General features: G+C 35.2%; 1 pseudogene; it reads right to left on the minus strand.

Moving 5' to 3' along the window:
* Positions 1 to 461: 461 nt before the first annotated feature.
* Positions 462 to 4,884, minus strand: LOC143532424 (histone-lysine N-methyltransferase CLF-like; annotated as a pseudogene).
* Between the last annotated feature and the right edge of the window lie 5,798 nt (positions 4,885 to 10,682).

The raw sequence follows: 10,682 nt of genomic DNA on the forward strand, positions 1-10,682 counted from the left end.
CTGATGATCAATTGCAGTCAGGGGCTTTGCCCTGGACCCCATTGTGGCTACAAATGTGATGATGCAACTTCTCTTCAAATGCCAGTCAACCCATAAACAATGAATTTCAACGTGCTAAATATTAAACCAGACTCGGATTACTGCAAGACATACATATCCTCATTTTTTATTGATCTAGTTAGGTATTTTGGATTTGACTATGATGTGTGCACATGTCTTAGCATCTTAATGACCTTCACCTTATAACTAAAAGTTATGAGCTCACAATAACTTCTATGTACATATACAAACAAATTAAAGCAATTAAACCTTAGTGAGAATTTTTATCTAATTATTATGAAATAATCTTAAAAATCAATGTAGCGCATGCATTTTAACAGAAGTTGTGTTTTCTCCAGCCAAAAGATAAAGAACCAAAAAGTTCAACTAGAGTGCATAATTCATCCTCCTAAATTAAATATGTGAAATCCATATATGTAGGTATACGAGATTTGGCTATGTGGAGGTTACTAAATGTACTTTTTTATAAAACAAAAAACAAAACCATTTGGGGCTGATTATGATGCAAGTTAAGCGGTCTTCTTTGCCCGCCCGACAGGGGAAGCCGTCCCTTCTTTCTTTTTACCACTATCCCCGGCCTTCTTAGCCCAACAAGGAGCCTGGCCGGGTTGATAACCATAATCATAAAATAGTTCTTCCCCGGCAGAGATGTTTTTTTTGGCATATATCCCGACCCGGTGATCTCCAGCCACCATCATAACCTGTCACATAGTTTCCCAAATAATACATTTAGTAATGTTGTTTCAGTTTATGTTTACCTTTAACAGGTCAACTTGATAGAAGATATAGCTTAAAAAAGGAAAGAGTCAAATGGGCCGTCAAACGAGTCAAAGTCAAGTAAAGTGTATTTTTATTGCATAAATGATCAACCTCCTGAGATCATTTATCATGTCATTGCTGACATACATAACTATAATCATATTTAACACACTAAGTAAATACCTTGGCATAACAATTCGGGTCTGTAGAATGATTGGCGAATTTCAGTTTGTTGCCTTTCCGGTAAGCATCAAGAACATACTGCATAGTGAAACAAAAATAGCAATCACTTAGTACAAATTTGAAAAGGGGAGAAAATAATAATAATATCCTATGTGGCTAAACATTGTGCAGAAGCATACGTGGTCATTAAGGTTGAAAAGATATGAAGTATCTATGCGATCGTAGATCTTTCCACGTTTGTCAGCTTCATGATGAGAGATCAAATCTCCAGTGTACTCACCCAAATATTCATCTTTAGCTGCACCATTCTGAAAAGAAAAAAATTAACTACAAGTGAGTCATTTAGATAAATTAATAACAAGCATAATATATAGTTGTTAAATTTACCTTTAAGAAAGCACCATAGCCTGAGACTTTAGATTTTCCTAGTAAAATCTGTGAAACATATGATTACAAAATTGCATTATTAAAAACCTTGAAAATTTGAAATACAACTGACAGTCACTAATTTGATTCCCAGTATATATTGGACTATTTTACTATTTACGATTTGTTAGTATGAGTGTGGCGCGATGGAGATGGTAAAGATCTGAATTGATTTTGATTACTAAAGGTTGTGTTACAATATCTAGATATCATAAGAAACATTAGAAACCTAAATTGGGCTCGTCGGCTCATACTAAAATTCTAAATAATTAATAATATATTCCAATAGTATATGAACTCGAAAAGTAAACGATAGTTACCCTTCTGTGTTGTTTGAGGAGAAGCTTCATATTCTGGCACTCAAAACTACTGCCTTTCTCGCCAGGGCTTCCAAGAGTCCCATCACCGCAGCTGCAAAGTTTATTAAAGAACTAGAATATCAATTTTGTCGGAGTCTTTAGACGATAACACGATACATTCTTCAATTTCATTATTTGTATTTGTGCTCTAACTAATATAGATATACAGTTAGCTCCGTTGTAGCAAATTCTAATTCATAATCACAATTTTTTTAGTTTCATATTCTCTCTACTTTCTTTAGATAAGATTAGAGATTTTCATTTATACAAAGTTTAAAATTTATAATCCAAACATCTTACCTGATCCAGCAATGTTGGCATAAATCAGTGTCACATTCTCTTTTAGCAGCAAAGCAAGGGCACTGGCGACTTCTGCACTGGCTTTTGGCACAATGACATCCCCTAAAACGGTTTTTGCAAGTTTTCGGGCATCTAATGAAAAAAAGGTGATATTTTTTAAAAAAAAGCACCAAAAGCAAATAAACGTTTATATATAAGACGGCAATAAAACATTACTTACCCGCAGTATTTCTCACATGTACCACTCACAAGGCAAGGACAATCACCACTACACACGGTTTGACACTCACAGGGATTGTACTGACGTTCTAGCTCAGCTTTCTTACCAGAATTTTGTCTCCTCGCTGAACGGGAACGAGCCGACTTCCATGTGTACTTTAATCGGCGAATTCTACCTCTTCTATGAAAGAAATTTGATCTTCTTCTCGGTGCAGTGCCCTAATGAATAATTAATAAACCAAACATAAAAAAATATTTTAGTTGTTAGCAATAATTAGTGTTTGTCACTGCAACAGGTTATGGATGACTTAATGTTTACTAACCATATTCTCATTAGTCTCAGTCCTGTCATCATCTTGAGAATTTACGCCGTTACTTCCTTGAGAATATAGCTTATTTTCATGATACTGTAAGACATGGTACACCTCTGCACATGTCTTCAGCTCATACATTACATTCCTTGCTATTAGACAGCTGTAATGAAGACACAAGATCAAACATTTTAGAAATAAATGGTAAAATAAATCTCGCAGAATATATATAAAATGCTCCATATGCAATGATGTACTTACCTGTTTTTTCCAAATATTTCGACACCATTTCGAATTAGCGACTTCTCCAAACTTCGCCAAGATTCAAAGTCGGTTATGTTTCTAGAAGTATGATCATCCATAGACAGGTTTTTCTTCTTCGTGCTGTTTCTACCGTATACTAATGAATTACCAGTACTCAAGAATTTTGCCTTTGCTGATGATGAGCCGAGTTCATGCGTTTCTTTGCTTCCACTTGTTACAGATATTCTGGCCCGTTTGGCTTTGATTGGTGATGGCGGATCAGGATTAGTAGGATTCACATCATGAACCGGCTCCAACTTTGGATATAAAGATAGACCATTTTTTTGGAAAGTTTAAGATTAATTAGCCATTATATAAGGGACCAAGCAAAACTTTCATAGTATGATAAGACAATTAATACCTGTAGATAACAATGTGCGCCACAAGGGACTCCGTCAATCATTTCGTCATCCAAGGTTTTCCCAGTAGACCTTTTCATTTCAGCCTAATTAGAGTATTTTAAGTAAACTTAGTTAGCCATAGGATTCAGGTAAAGGTAAATTTAACTGAATGAATGAAAAAAAGTCAACTAACAGGATATATAAGGTCTTGTGAACACCCATGTACTTTACAGTCGAATACCTGAAAATGCAAACATAAAATATTAATTGGTTAATTACAACAAGCATAGGCGTATAGCACACAAAAAAATCAAGAACTTAACACATATTATAAAACAGTCCTTACTAGGCATCTGCGACAAAATAGTTTGTTAACTGAATCTTGAGCATATTCAAGATCATTATCAAGAAATGAGTTTATACTGAAGTCGGCTTCCCAAGGTTTAGAGCATTTAAGAGCTTCATACCGTTCCTGTATAGATGTTTGATGATATATGTTTCATAAATTAATCACAAACTATAAACCACTAGAAGAAAAGAAAAGATTAAATAAAGAACCAAAATCACAAACAAGAATGTATATCCAGTAAGTGCTTACCTTGATTTCACAAGGTTTTCTAGACAAGCGTTGGGCTAATATTTCATAGACTACATCAGATGACCCGGTCTGTTCGATGGTTGACCTGGAAACATTACAACACAATAACACGTAGTAATATTATTTGTTGCGCGAGTGAAAATTTTTAACAATAAAGGATACTTATGATGTGGCACATATAAACTGCAGTATACAAACCGGATGATGTTATCTTCAGACTCAACAAACTTTTTCTTTTCCTCTTTATCCTCAATAACTTCATCCTCACTGTCACTGCAGATCAAAGTTTCACCCAATTCTCGGTCATAATATAATCTCCTTCGGCCTACTACAGACTGATCATCTGCCATATCTTGATTCCTGAGTTTTCAATCAATTATTAATTAAAAAACAAACAATTACAAACAATAACTCACTTAACAAAAAGCCAGCATCAAAGATATGATGAAAGAATAGTAGCTTTTAAAGAACACACGAGAAATAGAAAATCAAAAATTACAGGCAAATTCACCTATCTATGTAAGACCATGTGGTGAATGGAAGTATTTTCTCCATTTCTGGAAGACTAATGCGCGGGGGAGAAGGTTTTACTGGAATGCCAGATCCTAAAAGCATTACTGAACCATGGTCATTGTCTTCAAAGTTGCTATCCCCGTTTAGTATATCAATTGCCTCCGTCATCCTCTTTTCCAATAAATTATCTGTTTCGCCACCGTTTATTATTGCTAAATTTCTTCTTTCTACAGACAAGATGTGATTGCTTTTAGTGATTCCAGCTAGTTTCTTCTGGTTCTGTTCCATTCTTTTCTGCAAGATCAATCCAATATATAAGGGATAATGAGAGAAAAGTTTTTCAAGATAATAAGGTGTGTTGTGAGAATTTGACTGATGTAAGAACGTACCGTGACATAATTCGTCCGTTTAGCTTCAGCGTCATTCTTCAATGAGTCGATAACCAGTGAAATCTGTGAAAGACTTGTAGTTGCTTCTTGCAGTGCTGCATTCTGCTGAATATGAACAAAAGGTCATTTAACAGATAGAGTTTACAAAGTAAAAGCTATAAACTATGTGAGGAAATATTAATAGCTAGAAGCAGTCGTTACTCTTACATATAAGAATCAATAGTTAATCTCTATAATCCATCAAGTCTAAAAGTATTAAGCCATAAGATATACTAAAGTGAAATGGAAAGTGGCACATACTATTTCAAACTAGTTGTGAATTGTGATAGGCTAGAAAATAGAACAAGAAGCATTTAACCACAGATGTTGGGTAATGAAAAATGGAAACTGACATCTATAGTAAAGAAAATCAGAAGGTATAAAACAAACAACTGTAAAGAAAACTGGTACAAATCACTTCTCACGACCGAACGTATTCTTCCTGAAACAGTATGGTACTCCAAATAACGAATAAATGTGGAAGAAAGAAGAGAAAAACCAAGAGATAAGTAAATTTTTCATTAATATTTCAGTTCTTTTCTGTTCTTTGTATATATTATTAATACAACTTTCATCTTGCTGGGAAGTGATGATGGATAAAAATATATTCAATTCTCAAAAGGTTGCTGGCAAATAATGGGGAGTGAAGATGAAACAAAATCAAGGCCAGTTCTCAAGTCCCGAATCGATATGAACACAAACGAAAAAACAAACAAGAATTGGGATGACTCCCAAATATATAAAACTCAAAAACCTCTATTACAACTCTCCTACACAACCAGCTGGCCTAGACTTAATTATGTATTTATAATGTCAACGCAACTTAGCTAACAAGAAATCTAAATTACCCTAACCTGGTCATTAAGAAACCCATTAAACACCTTAAACTCCCCTTAAGCTCACAACCTACTTGTTGTAACTACTTGAGCTTGCCAGCTCTAATTCACCGGTTGGACCTTTTTAACTAATGTGCCAGCAAATTCATGTTGGTATCAAATTGTATATTCCAGTTGTAACATATGATACTTATCTTACTCTAAGATCAGATAAATGTAGCATATTATTCTTATTACTCTAAGATCAGATAATAGGTATTTCACAACGCATACGATCCTTACTAAACAGTGATTGAAAAAACAGTAGATGTACTAATTTCTCCTCTTCCTTTGTCAAGTGTTAGCAAGAGGTTCTCATCTCACAACTCCACTAAGAAGAGAAAAAGAAAGTAAGAATTGATATGTAGATCAAATAAACATGGTGTGTTGTAGCAAAAGTACTGCATATGTTTGTCAAAATATAAAAAATCAATATTAAGATATATGTGACAAATTAAGGGAAGCATCCCTCCATCTACCATTCATTAAATCCAAGGATTAAAGGGTAATTAAAGTAAGCTAGCTCTTCCATATACCCTATTAGATAAAAACAATTGTGATGTATCCTTATAATTTTCTTAGTTATATTTATAGATTATACGACAGGAATTAGAGCAATACCGATGCATAACAAGCTCCATGAAAACCCAAAAGTACTGCGATTGAGTTATAGCATTTACTAATTCTTTTAGTCTGCTGATATGAAGTATATATCAGGATGATAAGTAGGTTTATAACTAGGACCATTTAACCTATATATGGTGTTAGCTTTCTTCTCTAATTTTTCGGCCTTTATGTTTAATCAACAACACCATTTTTCATTCAACTTTCAACTAGTAATTGGTAACATAATTCTCAGGATTAAAACACTACTCATGTCAAGTTAACAATTTATAACTTCAACTAGCATTGTGACCAAAAATACTGGTGGTGCATGCATGATATATATATATATAGCATCACCCTTATATTAACTTAACTACATTTACTTATCATATATAAATTAAGAACAAAATTCTTTAAGGCTTATTAGTAAATCTCCAAAACACAAACTCATGCATCAAACGTATAGAAATACGCCGATCGATGCTTAAACACTGAAATAAAAACTAGAAGTAACCAAACATGCATTTCAAAACCGTAACAGATAAATTGATCAACGTCAGTATACCGTAAAAGCATCGGGAGGCTCCGATCCTCTCGCAGCGGTGAAGGGAGGAGGTGTTGACATTGCCCCCGTCGATGAGAAGCTCCGGTCGATCTGCAACGAAACGATGTTCGAACTCGAAGAAGTTAGAAAAGAAACCCTAGGTTGAGAATTGGGGTTTCTGACAACACAAGAGGATTTTATATATATATTGTCAAGAGCCAAGTGTGTAAGTGAGTGCGTTATATTCAGTGTATGAGTTGGATAACGACACGTGGGTCTGATATTCTGTACTTTCACTGCACACTTGTCAGAATCGAAGCTTCCCTTTGCCAAAAATATTTCATCTACGATCCTGCTTATTTCCTAAAATAGAATCCTTTTCTTATATGTATATGTTATAATGTTTTTTAAAAGAAAACGTATGAAATTATTTTTGAGGACTTTGGCCATGTTTGGACGCCCGTCTTGCTATCTAGACACACCGCTCGTTCTTATGAGCTGTATAGGTTCATATGACTCGTATGGTAGCCGCTTTTATGTCAAAGTTCGTTGACCACTTCATATGATTTTGTCATGTTAAAAAATATTGTAGAACAATATATTATCGGAGTTTTAGTATATTGTAGTGTTACCATAACTAGAAGATTATATGATTATGTTTCCTAACTAGAAGATTGTATTTGACTATATATGTACTTGTATTTATCTCTTTATAACCATATATATAGTTGATCAATCATATTACACCTTACGAGGTTTTCATTATTCAACATGATATTAAAGCCTTAAGTTTTATCATGTTTCTTTCTCCTCTTCTTGTTCTTGTCCTGCCCCGGGAATCGTATGCACACAAAAATATAGTTGATTGCGATCAACTGCCGCCACCATAGACTACGGCCTTTCTACGATCACCACTGATTGCTCATGTGCCACTGTTGTCGGTGCTCTTCCTGTTTGATTGCGAGCACAAGTACAAACCTTATGTCACACCCCCCATCTTAGGCCTGGGCGCGCGACCAACAGTTGGTACCATATTTGTAAATAAATCAGAGTTGCGGGTTTTAATATGGAAATATACTTAGCGTGGATTATAATATTTACATATATTCAAAAGACGGGATTTTAAAAGTTCCCGTTTAGTGTTTACAAAATATTACTTGTTCATCACAGACCACCATTTCATATTTTAACATTAACAAAATAATCCGAGCCATCGGATATCTTAAGCACTTCGGCATCCCAAGCTCCTATTCTTGATTACCTGCAAAATGTTTAGAAAATACGTCAGCAACACATGCTTGTGAATATGTTGACGCTAAAAATATTTTCTTTTACTTGATTACCCACATAACTTAGGTCCGGCCTATCGTGGCTTAGAAATAATCAATCTTTTAAAACTATCACAAATATAAACCAAGTCTCACACAAGACACCCCCAGCAAACACCGCAGCGTTCGACATTACTTAGGTACCATACGTATACACATGGTCAGTCTCACACGGACGTAACTTAGGTTCGGCCCATCGTGGCGGAGGTCATGGCCAAGTGTGATGCGGTGTGCCCACCGACTTTTTACCACATATGTAAGGATCCAAACAAACGTACACGACAGCCTGAGTGCTAGCGATTACTTTTGTTTATAACGTTTTAGAGAAATAGTCCCATGTAATTCATTTCATTAATTTTGACTCGATTAAACAAGTTTATAAAGTTGGGGCGTATTCACCTTTTGCTTTTGGATCAGCTTCAATACACTATCCGAGGGTCTTTCCCTTTCCTTTGCTATCTCGCACCTATAGTACGAGTATAACTTTTTGTTAGTCGAATATTAAATCCGGCTTAAGACCTCTAGTCTCTTTTTATAATCTTTATCTCGATTATATTTTCTTTATGAACCTTTAGTTCAAAACATTATTTCATTACTTTAAACCTTTAGTTTAAAAGTATTATTTCTTTCTTTTCTTTTATAAGTTAAAACTCTTTCTTTTAACTTATTTACTTTTCTTTTCTTTTATAAGATAAATCTTTTAGCTTAACTTATTTTACTTTTAAAAACCCTACGTTTCTTCTTCTTTAAGAGACGTTTACTTTCTTTTACTTATTATCTAAGAATAATAATATTAAACTTAAATAACATTTATAACAAAGAATAATATTATATCACTTTTCTTTCTTTTCTTTTCTTTGTTATGATTTCCTTTTATTATTTATCGAGGTATCGAGTATATCCTCGACTTAGGGTTTTAAGCCTTAATTTTATTATTATTTTATTCGGGCATTATGCCTACCTTCGTTGGCTTATAGAAACCCAGACAATTGAGCAGCACTTCGTCGCCGCTTTGTTTTCTTTAACTTCTTGATCAACCCTTCCTTTGGCACGTTTATCAAGGCACCCAATCTTCACGGAACGTACTTTGAGATGGTCGTCGGGTCGTCTCGTGATGGTTCAAACTTCGAGATGGCGTCGGTGGTACTTCGGGGTATTGCACGTAGATCGAGGAATATCGGAATTTGGGCACGGAAATCGAGGTGGTCGAGGGCACGCTTTACGAGGCTTAGAGATGTTTAGAGACAGAGAGAGAGAGAGAGAGAGAGCTGATAAAATTTGGTGTGAGAAATGTGAAACCCGAGCTTGCTATTTATAGATAAAATCTGGTAACCCATCGCGATACGCGATGGATCTTGCAAAGGATCCATCCGTAGCGCGATGGATCATCAAATCTTTTAATTATTATTTTATTCAATCGCGATACGCGATGAGCCTGAGAGGAGGCCGTCGCGTATCGCAACTAGACTTGGTTATTCACTGACTAGGCTTGCCACGTTGTGACACGTGGCAGGACACGTGTCACACTGTGTCAGACCATGTCATCGCGCTACGCGATGACGTTGGTGCTTTAGAGCATCGCGTATCGCCCACCGCCCATTCTTGGGTTTGTCAACATGCCCATCGTGATACGCGATGGGCTTGCCTTCTGATCCGTCGCGTATCGCGACGGGACAAGAAATCAGATTTTTCATTTTAAGCCTTTGAACTTTGGAACTTGATATTTTCACGATGTTACATCTTACACGAGCAACTTCTTTCATCTTTATCATTCCTTTTTCTTTTTCTTATATTTTATCTATATTCTTTTTTTTTTCTTTTTTATGCTTTTGTTTTTCTTTTTAGCTAGTAATTTGTTTTATTGTTTCGGAAAAGAAAATGTTTTGACGTTAATTTACTCGATACAAAAAAGCATTTACAGTTTTTATTTATTTAGTTTTTTTCTTCGGAAGAAAAAGAAATTTCCACCAAGTCGTTGCTTTGGTCGACTCAGTTTTAGCTCCTGCAATTGTAGTCGAAGCTACTATCATCATGCCTAGCCGTCGTATGACCAAGGTCAAGACGCCGCCGATCTTCTTAGGTCCTACAATCGATCGAGTTTTGGCTCTACATGACAGCCAATCATGTAGCTTCACAAGCTTTGCGCTTCAGTCTGAGTATCCGATTTCTTTCCGCTTTGACTATGGGGGAATGTTATTGAATATTGAGAAGAATATATTATTGGAGTTTTAGTATATTTAGGGTTACCAAAACTAGAAGGTTGTATTTGATTATGTTTCCTTGTATTTATCTACTTGTAACCATATATATAATTGATCAATAATATTACATCTTATGGAATTTTCATTATTCTACATGTCCCACACTAGTAATATGAGTCATACGAGATCCATTTGAATCATACAAGTCGGTCCATACAAGTTGCATTAACCCTTGGCCCCTTACGAGATCCATATGAATTATCATATACCAGACCATGTTATACAACTAGTATGGGTCCATACAACTTTCATATTCAAATTCTAAACA

The sequence above is a fragment of the Bidens hawaiensis genome, unplaced genomic scaffold, assembly GCF_021521415.1.
Source record: "Bidens hawaiensis isolate Kalapana, Puna unplaced genomic scaffold, B.hawaiensis_p1.1 tig00009445_1, whole genome shotgun sequence".
NCBI classification, from domain to species: Eukaryota; Viridiplantae; Streptophyta; class Magnoliopsida; order Asterales; family Asteraceae; genus Bidens; species Bidens hawaiensis.